Here is an 11,343-nt window from a genome sequence, read left to right on the forward strand (position 1 = left end):
GCCTGTGGGCTACTCCGTACTCTTTTTTCCTTGTTGTCCAGCCCTTGGGTTTGCTGGATAAGCTGTAGTCCTTTGGCAGACACCTGTCCCCATGTCCCCCATCAGGTCAGCTCTATGCCACTGGGACCCATGTTTCACAGCCCCTCATGCTGCTTGTGCCACCCATCTCCCACCTGGTTCACCTCCTTTGTTCTTCTGGAGCCCTCAACAGTCCCATCTGGTCTGGCGCCTTGATGTGTGTTGGTCTCTCCTGTTCCTCGGCTGTGGCCCCTGGCATAAGGACCTTCCTGCTCCCCTCTGCCTTTAGTCTGGATTTCCAGTCATGGAAAGGTCTCTCCAGCTCCTGGTTCCTTTCGTGGCCAGCAGTATCTGTCCCACGGTGTGTTTGACTGCATTCTCCCCTGCTGGGAGAAGTAGCTTCCAGCCCCTTTTCTCCCCATAGGAGCTCGGGAAGAACCTCCCCTGCAGGAGCTCCCACTGGTCTCAATCTGCTGCCCTCTTCCTTGCCAGTGGCCCGCTTTATTGCTGCTGGCCAGCTCTTGTGACTGACGTCATTGGCTGGCCACAGCTGTATAAAGGCACGGCTAATGAGCCACATGGATCCCGCCTCTGGCTCTGGCTTCTCTGCAGATCCTGCTGCAGGTAAGAATTTCCCATGTTCTTTTTTTTACTTTCACTTTCCTTCAAGGCTTTCTTACCCCGGGTCTCCCCCCTGGCCTTTTGGGGTCTTCCCTTCTGTTCCTCCCCATGACAGACTCCCAAGGGAGGTGGTACTCGCTCCTACCTTGGGGGTCTTCAAGAGGAGACTGGACAGATATTTGGCTGGGGTGATATGACCCCAGCACTCATTCCTTCCCAGGGCAGGGAGTCGGACCTGATGATTTCTTTAGGTCCTTTCCGACCCTAAGCACTATGATCCTATGATACTATATATGATATTTTATTATGATTGGATTTATTCTTTAGTTTATATAACAGTTACCTTACTGCATGTTCTCCCAATTCCCAATACTCTTGATATAATCTATATAAAGCATACTCTGCCTTCTGGGAGTAATTTATTCAATTCATATCTCATATTGGTAAGACTATGCAATTCATCAGGTAAAGATTTCTTGGCATAAACCTCATTAAAAGACTTAATTTTTCCTATTAAAATATCTGTTTGTATCCCCTTTTTCCACAGAAGGAAATGCTATCATATGCTTTTGTAGGAATGCTTTAGTAATTTCCCCTAATATTGAAGTAGAGGAAGCAGTAGGTTTATTAAGCTCCATAAAATGTTTTAACTCTTCTAGATTGAATGCCTTATATTTATAATCATTCAACAGGGAGGTGCTGAGTCACCAATAATTATTTACTGCTGGTATATCTGAGAAAGAGCTGGAATTTCATCTCAGCATGGTCCAGAACAGCTATAAAACCAATAGAGGCATTGACCATAGAGTCAATTATTTTCTGACAAATTAAAAAGTAGTCAATCCTAGAATATACTTGAAGAGGTGTTAAAAAACCTATAATACTTCATTGTCAGATGCACTATTCACCAAATGTCTACTAAAAACAGATCCAACATATAGCTTTTAATAAGTTCCATGGAAGTAGATTTAATGGATAGAATGACATGAAACTTATCAATGAGAGGATCCAAACATTCACTCCAAATCTCCATTAAAACATAAAGCTGTCTATAACTCATAGAACTATACACACACAAAAAAAGATAAAATGCTGGATTGTCTGCAATGGGACTACATACACATTCCAAAGTAAAAATGGAATCCAGAATTTTAACATTTGAACCTAGTCTCTGAGGGTGTTTATAGAAGTGCTCTGTGAGGTGGGGGGGGGGCGGCGAGAGGAGGAACGCTTTAATTAGAGAGGCTTTGAGAGTAATTAATTAAAGCACCCAAAGCATCACATGTATCAGTGTCCTGCACTGCAACATGACAGCAGGGGCACTTTAACTAATATGAGTCAGAGCAGACTTGATTAAATGTCAAGGGAGCTTTAGCTAAAACACCTCTGCCATCATGTTTGAGTGCAAGGACACTGATACATGTGACGCTGGAGTTTGCTGGAGTGGTAATTACCACACTTGATGTAATTACAGTGCATCAGAGCAGCCTCTCTGCATGTGTATAGGTGACATGGGTCATCAGCTATGTCAATTAAATGAGGCACAACTTTTTATGCACTAAAATAGGAACTCCACATGACTTTGTGTTATACTTAGTAGAGGTTGCTAATCCTACCCAACCATGCTCTAATTTTTTAGATACCTCTACTGGGAGATGAGTTTCTTGGAGCATGGCAATATCAGCCCTTAAGAAAAAATTATTATTTCCTTCTTTTTAATAGGGCTGTTAAGGCCCTTAACAGCCCAAGACGCATGCTCAATAGGACTGGCCATTCTCAGTGACTTTATCTTCTATGTTCAACTTTGTATACAGTTGGGATTTTGCTAGTTTCCTTAAATCAAATGTAAAATGCTTATTTGTACACTACCATAGCTTGTAATATAAACATTCTCCCATATATTTGGAGCTCATAACATACACTTCCAAGCACACTTTTGAAAATATTATGAAAGGAAAGGGGAAAAGAAAGACAAAATAAATATGAAGTACAAGAATTACTAACAGCAAATTTACTATATAACATACTATGTCCCACCAGGAAGGCGTGGGCAGGTATAACCCAAAGCTCCCTACCTCTGTGCAACAAGAAGGACAAAGATATTAATTAAAATGATATGAAAACCACTTATTGATAAGCAGTGTTTAACAACCTAAAAACTGTTGCTCCCCCCCCTTTTGGGGAGGGGTAGGTACAACTCTAATTATTTCAGAAGTTCACTCTCTCTAGAAATGATACCAATGTAAGAAAAGTGTCTTCTGCTTTAGTGTCAGGGGAAGTGTACATTTTCCCTCAGTGAATCAAATTCAGGAAGGCAGGATGATTCATGAAGTACCCCTGCTGTTTGTATCTGGTTTATAATTCTGCTGGTTTAAACAGAGCCTGCTTTACAGACTCCTCATGAATAAGGAAATGGCATTATCTGAATATGCCAGGATCACCCCAGGTCATCTTTCCTAGATTTTTGACAGTTCTGAGCATTCTCTCTTTGGCAGTAAATTGCAGGAATTTGGCTATGAAAGTCATAGGTTTTTCTCTCAAACCAGGCTTCCTCCAATGAGATCTCTAGGCTCTCTCTATCTCCAAATCAGTGTCTGAGTACAGTTTGAACATGTTGGCTAGTAGGTTTTTTTCACAAATTCAGTGGCATTACCTTTTTCAGACCCCTCAGGCATTTCAATAGTGCATATATATCTTGGATCTGCCTTCTAAGGCCAACACTTTCTCTTTCAAAGCCTGCAGCTCCCTGACATGACAGTGACTATTTGGCCATTTCCACAGCCTGATATTCACAGGCAAAACCTCTGTCCTCTACTCCCTGATCTCCCATCACCAGGGCATCCAGTGAAGTCTGAAAATTTATCACAAATTCCTGGATCTTATTCACTGTACTTTTGGTGCTTGATATCTTTTAGGCATGCCCTGTATTAGAGAAGCCAAGTCCTTTGTCTTCCCCTCAGATCTTATCTCTTGGAAACCAAGGGGCTCGTTGATCTTTATGGGGTTTTGATGGTCCCTAACAATAGAGGAAAGTGAGTTCTTTTCCCAGTCACAAAGGATCTGTAGTAGTCCCAAGTATAATTTTTATGAGAGTTGAAATAATTTTAAGAACAAAAAGTGGCAGAAACTGTTGCAAAATAGCACGAACTTGTTAGATTTATCTCTGCTTCAGTCCACAGCACTCCCTACTTGTGACAGGATTGCTTCAAGAAAAGCATCTCCCTCCTCCCCAACCTTTGATCAATTTAGGATTGACTGGCCATCTGATCAAAAGAGCTGTTGGTTAATCAGGGTAAGCATTTAGGCCACTTGTACATGTGATGGAGGTTTGAATGGGGTTGTCTATATGACTATGTATATAGTTTTAGTGGCATGAAATGCCTATTTTATGAATACAACCTCACAACTTTGCCTCTGTTTCACAATGTATGTACCACCATAGAATCTGAGGAAGACAGAAATTAATTCACCTACTGTATTATATTTCCTACCCCCACTACAATATTGTCCTCCTCCCCCTAGTCTCTCTTAGTTGTTATGGAAGGATCAGACTAAAATAGTAAGCCTTCTACTATCAGCATATTCTATGATGTATAAGCAATACTAAGTAATCATACAACCATATGAAAATAGGGAAGGAAGGCATCTCATGAGGTGAACTAGTCAGCATCCCTTGACAAAACCATCCCAGCCAAGTGTCTATCCAACTTTCTCCTAAAAATTCCCAGGGGTGGAGAGTTCACAACTTTTACAGATGGGCTGTTCCAAGGCTTGACCACCCTCATAGTCAAAAGGGTCTTCCTAATCTCCAACTTATATTTCCTTTGCTGCAGCTTCAGGCCATCACTCCTAGTCCTGTTCCCTACAGCCACAGAGAACAGAAACTTAGAAAACTAGGGTTCGAAGGGACATCAGGAGTTCATCTAATCCAACCCTCTTTTCAAACCAGGACTATCCCCAACTATATCATCCCAGACAATTGTCTATCTCCTTCTTTTAAACACTCTTCAGGTATTTGAAGATTTGTTATCAAATCCCCACCTTAGTCTTCGCTTCTCCAGACTAACTAACCCTAGTTCTTTCAGACTTTCCTCACAAGTCATGCTTCCCAATTACTTCCAACCAATATGAAATAATGTTTACCCTAGCTTGTTACCAATCTACTTGTAAGACACAAACCATATTAACTTGGCACTAAACAAGAGAAATAAACATTAAATATACTGAAATTTGCCTACACAATGCACTCTCCTTTTTAAAGATCTATTATTTACAGATCAATACACTGATTGGCATTCAACTGGAAGAACAGCTACTGTGCTCTGCACCTGTCATGTCTGCTTGGAAATTTTCCCTTTAACATGCATTTGGCTACTGCGTCAATTTACAGACAGCAACAACCCAAGAGCTGGTTTCACAGGTCTTTTGAAATGGCTGTTCCAGTAGCACTTTTCTACCTTATATATGAATGCAATTTTTTTTTTAAAAAGGAAGGCTCTTTTCAGAGTCTTATTACTGAATACATAAGATTCATAAAACTGCATAAACTCATGCCACTTTGAGGGCCAACATATCCAAGGAAGAATTTTAAGAGGTCATGATGTGCCTGGAGGGGGAAACATTTCTTCATATGAGAACATTTCTTTGTAAGTGGGCAGACTTAGGGAAAGATAAACTGACTCTGCTTCTTCACCTTCCATTCCTAACTGCAGTTACCTCTGCGCTATGCTAAAAATTACTGAAGCTAGTGCCTGAGGTGGCTGCCCTAGTCACCCTGCCCTCGTTATGTTTCTGCATAAGACTTCTGTCTTCTCTACTTCATTTTGCCAATTAGATACAGGCAATAAATGGTCAGCTGCTATTAATCCAGGGCAGTACACCATTCTATTCACCACTGTACTATCCTACAAGCCCTGCTGATTTCTTAGAAGTAGGAGAGAGAGAAACACGTGGGCAGATAACATTCAGGGGGACTTTTGAGTGAGCAACTGAATCCCATTTCATCTGGCATGTTGGTTAGGCAATGAATATAAGTCTCTTCCTAAAGTCACGGACTCCCTACTGCCTTAAAATACTACAGTAATAACAGATGAAAATCAAGAATAACTGTATGGATGTGTGACAATAATAAAAGTCAAAATTAAAGGATAAAAAGGTAGTCAAAATATTTATTCAATGAAAGGCAACAAACTGAAATATAATATAAAACTGAACATATGGAAAGTGAAAATAATAAAGAATGCTAGTATAAATAATGACCCTTCTCAAAATCTTGTGCAACATAAATAGTAAAAGAAAACACAGTTCTTACTCTATCGGGGGTTATTTTCCTGCATATTTTTGTCTGTGTCTTGCAAACTTCTTAGGTGACTCCACTAGAAGAGTATATGCTGTTTATAGCACAAGATCTGTTGTTTGTCAATAACTCAGAATGTAATATATTTTCATTACTAATATTTAAAGTATATACCAGTGTTGCTCAAACTCTGGCCCGGGGAGTTCACCATAGGTCCAGAAATCTTGTGGCATGGAGTGGTAGTACCATTAATTGCTCCCAGAGTCGCACCAATTAACACTGCCTCTGTTCCCCACAGTCAAATTTCTGGATGACAGCCCACACCTCAGGTCATGCTGTGGCTGGTTCCAGTGCAGAAGGTCATGTCAACACATCATATTGTACCTGCAGACCAACCCTACATGAGATTAGGCCTGCAGAATGATTTGACATGCAGGACCTGGTCCATGGACTGGCCCTGTAGCATTCATCTGTTTCACAGAGCTGAAGAGACTGAGCCACTGATACGTTATTAAGCAACCGGACAAGTGCGGTTGTGCAGTGCATGGCACTGCAAACAGGTCTACAGTGCCACATACACACAGTCCAGTGTTCTCCATGCTGCAAGAGTGCATGGCCCAAGCATGCACTGCTCTGGTTTTCTTCTCTATGAGTTTTTTTGACGCCAGCATATTCAGGAGTCACAAAAAAAAGTGGGGAAAAAAATGGAGCAGTACATACTCGGGTAGCACATGCTGCTGAAAAGCACAGCCAAGACACCCAAGAGCCACACTGTGGCTGCCAGACAAGCTCCGCCCAGAAGGACTGCCATAGTTGCAGGCCCAGGAGGCCCCCAGGACCCCAGGTGCGCCAGTCCTAGTTGTCCCCAGGGAACCAAATGTCCATGCACGTTTGGATGTGCCCCAAGTGGGGAAAATAAAAGTGATATAAAAAAAAATCCTTAAAACAAAAAATAAAATCTTTATGGATGTTTTCATCCTAAGTTCTTCCCTCTGCAACTGCTTTGTCTTTTTTCCTTTTTATTTTTGTTCTTTGGGGGTTGTTTTTTTTTTAATACATGTGCTTCATAAAAAATGTTCTGGTTTGTTTAACCTCACAGTGCTCACAGTCAAAGTATTGAGTTTGTTTATTCACATGGCAAACTCAGAAAAGAAAATACATTTTCACTTCATTTCCCATTACACAAGCCCAAGGAACAGCACTAAAATAGAAGAAATTCAGAACTTGGTGTTTAGTTCCAAGCCATCTCAGCTCCTTTGTACTGTATGTTTTCTTTCTGGTAAATTGCTGAAAATAAAGTGTAGATTTTGTTTTGCAGAAGACAAAAATATAACTATGAATAAAGGATAAAAACTACAAAGTGCTAGTCCTTATTTTTGAGCATAAGAGGCAGATAGAGGTTGTGAACATGAACTAAGAGCCAAACTATCAGGAAGTTAAGCTCCTTCTGCAGGTTTCTATCTGCTGAGCATCTTTAGTGCCCACAGAAGTTAGTGGTAGCTGCAAGCACTTAACAAGCCCCAATACACTCAAGCCTAGATCTTCAGAGGGCATTACAGGACCTACCTTTCTTTGATTTCAATAGAAATTAAGAGCCTAAATACTCTTTGAAGCTCAGAACCTCAGTGCCATTCAGGAGGTATCAGTGAGAGACAATTGTGGTACAGCATCTCCTCAAGAGTATTGCTGAGCATTCCCAAGTCTATAGAAAGTTAGGCTAGGCAGTCCAGTCCTCCAGTTTGTCAAGGTCTGTCTGAATCTTAGCCGTATCCTATGCTGGAGGGTAGGGCAAGGGTTCCAAGAGACATTGACAAATTGGAGGATTGGGCCAAAAGGAATCTCATGAGGTTCAACAAGGACAAGTGCAAAGTCCTACATATAAAACAGAATAGTCCATGCACTAGTACAGGCTGGAGACTGACTGGCTAAGTAGCAGCTCTGCAGAAAAGGACCTGGGGGTTACAGTGGACAATAAGATGAAGATGAGTCAGCAGTGGTGCCCTTGGGCAGGCAGGAGCCACAAGAGAGTTACTGGGGTCAGGAAGGGTTTGATGGGATCAGAGGGGCTCACAGAGTCCATGGGGAGGTTTGGGGGAATGAGGGGCTATTTTTAGCCCCCCCGGCCTTGTAGCAAACCTACACCTCCATCCCTCCCCCACACTGATACTTATTTGCTTGGTTCCCAGGATCTTAGAGCTGATAAAACCGGCACTGGGAGCTGCTTGCAGGATGAGGGGTTCAGGGGGATGGATGGCTTGTCTCTGGGGTTGATGAGGTACCAGGGGCTCTAAATATAACCTAATGCCAGGGGTTGAATAGGAAAAGCACAGCCCTGGGACTAGGGCCAGCAGCTGGGCTTTCCCAACCCTGGGGCTGTGCAAGTAACTGTACTGAAGTTCCATTCACCAGTCTAACCTAGACCAGTGAAGGTTGAGTGTACTTCAATCCAGATCCACCTTAGATTGGGTACCACCATTTTAGACCAGTATATGTGCACAGAACTTCTGTACAGTTATGGGTTTAGATTGATTTCTGATCACTGAGATTGGGTCTAATTGTAAGGTCTGCACCTTGGTGAACTAAGTTGGATTGGGTGGCTATTTTTAATGTGGCCTAACCTACCCCTAAGCCTTGCAAATGTCTGCACTTAGCCTTAGTGGGAGCTTTTGATCCTCAATACCTCAGCAAATCAGGCCCTAAATATTCACCATTCCTGTTCCTGCCCTGTCCTGAGCAAGTCTCAGGATCATTCCTTCACACCTTATCCATGAAAGCTCTTTTCCAAGAACCTAGGTGTAAGTTCATTTCAATTCTGGAAAGCTAATTCTTTACACTTCTTGATATAACTGTAGGTAAATTTCCAAGTCCCTTCACAAGATCATTTTCCTCCTGATCTGTCTTCTAGCACAAGCAGCTTAATCATTTGCTAAATGTTATTTACATATTAAGAAATACATTAATTTTACTTTGCGTGTTAATTCTATTTGTTATTAATCTTATACTAAAAGAAATGCACTAATTCTACTTCCAGAATAAATGTTAACACATGACTGACAAATTACTAAAAATGATCATTAAAATGCTTTGAAAATGAAAACGTGCATTCATATATGCATGATTTATTTCTCCATTTTCCTTTCCACCAACAGTAACAAACTTGTGGGTATGAGAGAGATGTTTTTCCCCTGTTAGTACCACAATGCTATTGTTTCAAAAAAGTTTAGTCATACCTCCCACCTCAAAATGGTCAGAAAAGGCCATCGGGGGATCATAGGACTATGAAAATTTTATCACTCACAGAGATCTTCACAAACATACTTCAGTATCAAGTGTCATAAGTTACCCTTCCAAAATACAAAAAAGTATATTATATAAATTAAGCATCATTTATAAGTACAGTAAATGTTGAAGGGAGATTGCTTTTCTTTGAACAAAAGATCTTGATTGCATTTCGCTTTTCTGAATATTTTTTGACAGTAAACTCTTCAGGATAGAGATCCTGACTTCTTCCATCAACTACAATGAGGCTTCAATCACTGGAGCTTTTGGATATTTCCAAAATATAAACAACAGGAACAGTGCCATATCAATGAAGTTTGGTGCCTGAGGCAAAGCCTGCAGCAGCAGCCCACCCTTGTCCTGCACATAGATCCAGGGAGCACACATCCCCTCATGCTTGCCCAGCAATACATGCAGCAATGGGAGCCGCCCTTCCCCCTTCCCCCTTTCCTGTGCCCCCTCCAAACGTGGCACTTGCGGCTCCATCCCATGCCCAGCTGGGCAGTGTCTGCTGGCACCTCTTTGTTTCGGTGCCTGAGGTGGTCGCCCCATTCACATCCTGCCTTGCTATTGAACAGGAACAGTAATAAATTGATATGGAAGCCATGGAGACTGAAAGAGTAAATAACTGCAAGTAACATCTTACTGCTTATAACACTGAGACAAGAAACAGACTCAAGAGAAATTCTGAGAGAAGAAACATTACATCCAGAGTACGGTTAAGAGTTGAGGATATGAGACACATAGACATATATATACATGGTATACATGCATCTTCCTTGACAGTTTTTGACTAGGTGAGACCCTTCACTTGTATGACCTACATAAAAGCATTTTTAAAGCCTCTAATTGCTGATTTATACTTTCAGTAACATTCCTTAAAGGAGCATCTGTGGAATATCAGGTAGATACCTAATTATGAAGTTGTTTAAAGTGTATAATATTCTAAGGGTTGGGTAAGTACATAATTAAGGAGTTATCATTCTTGACACAGTAGGTTAAAAAAATGACTTTGAATCCTATTAAGTAATCAAAGATTGATTAAATATGTAATTTATAAGTACTTAGCCTATGGAGAACATTATTACAGAATTTTATGAATCAGTCACTGAGTGCACCTTCCCCATTAAGGTTTCTTGGGTGACATTAAGGCCCATCAGATCAATAGACTTTGTGTACGGAACTCAAGTATTCTGAAATACACATACACAATATCAGACCCCACCCTGATACTCATGATTCAGAAACCAAATTGCAAACAGAATTCAGTCCATTTTTCATTTTTCATTTCAATTAAAATATTGTTGGGTTAGAGGAAGGAATAGTCTAATTCAGTATGTTGCTACTCTGAATAGAATACTGAAATAGCTATTTTTATAGCTCCTACATTACCATAGTACTAAAACCTTCTCTCAACTAAGATGCCTAAGGAAGGCTCATGATCCTTGGAGTGTCTAGGGAGTAGGACAGCATGAAAAACTGCAGCACGTGGGGAGATCCTGGAGCAGCAACCAGCATTGCAACTGTAATGGCACCCAAGCTCCTATCCCTCCTTCTGGACAGACAGTGCCAGGGAAACAACAGCCAGGGACTGTTATAGCATCCCTGAATCAGGTCAGAATCCCCTCAGTATCTGTCCTCAGCACTCCTTTCTTGCCCCTCCATGCTCAGCAGCTCATACCCTCCTCTCCCATTCTCCCCCTCCTCCTCTCTACATACACCTCTGGGCATAGGAAGGGTTTGCTTGCTACTGCCAGTATCCTAGTTGTTCCTCCTCTGCTCCAGCTAGGACTGCAGGGAGACTGACTTGGCATGCTCCTGGGCTAGCAGGTGACAGCCAGAGGGAACAAGCAGGGAGGAGACCTGCCAGTCCCCACCATTGCTGTCCTCAACCAAGCCTGACTCCCTGCGCAGCCCAGCTGAAGTAGTGCAGTCACAGCTCTGGAGAGGAGGAAAGGAAGCAGATGAGAGGAGACAGGAGGGATAAGAAGAGGAGGGCAGGTGCCCCTGGGCACAGAGGGGAAGAGATGGAGTGTATGGGGGTGGGGCGGGAGGTCGTAACCATTTTCATAGATTTCATAGACATTAGGGCTGGAAGGGACCTCGGGAGATCATCGAGTCCAGCCCCC

The 11,343-nt window shown here is 41.9% G+C and overlaps 1 long non-coding RNA gene across 1 annotated transcript in view; it reads right to left on the reverse strand.

The window, feature by feature from the left end:
* Positions 1-3,430: 3,430 nt before the first annotated feature.
* The window catches only part of LOC109324899, a 10,389-nt gene continuing 2,476 nt past the window's right edge, over positions 3,431-11,343 (reverse strand). Inside the window, exons 2-4 of the long non-coding RNA XR_002105033.1 lie at positions 8,148-8,153; positions 5,188-5,195; positions 3,431-3,441 (exon numbers count right to left, since the gene is read on the reverse strand). This is a non-coding gene — a long non-coding RNA (uncharacterized LOC109324899). The remainder of the gene's footprint in view (positions 3,442-5,187; positions 5,196-8,147; positions 8,154-11,343) is intronic.

Source organism: Crocodylus porosus, unplaced genomic scaffold (assembly GCF_001723895.1).
Source record: "Crocodylus porosus isolate Cpor-Errol unplaced genomic scaffold, CroPor_comp1, whole genome shotgun sequence".
Taxonomy (NCBI): Eukaryota; Metazoa; Chordata; order Crocodylia; family Crocodylidae; genus Crocodylus; species Crocodylus porosus.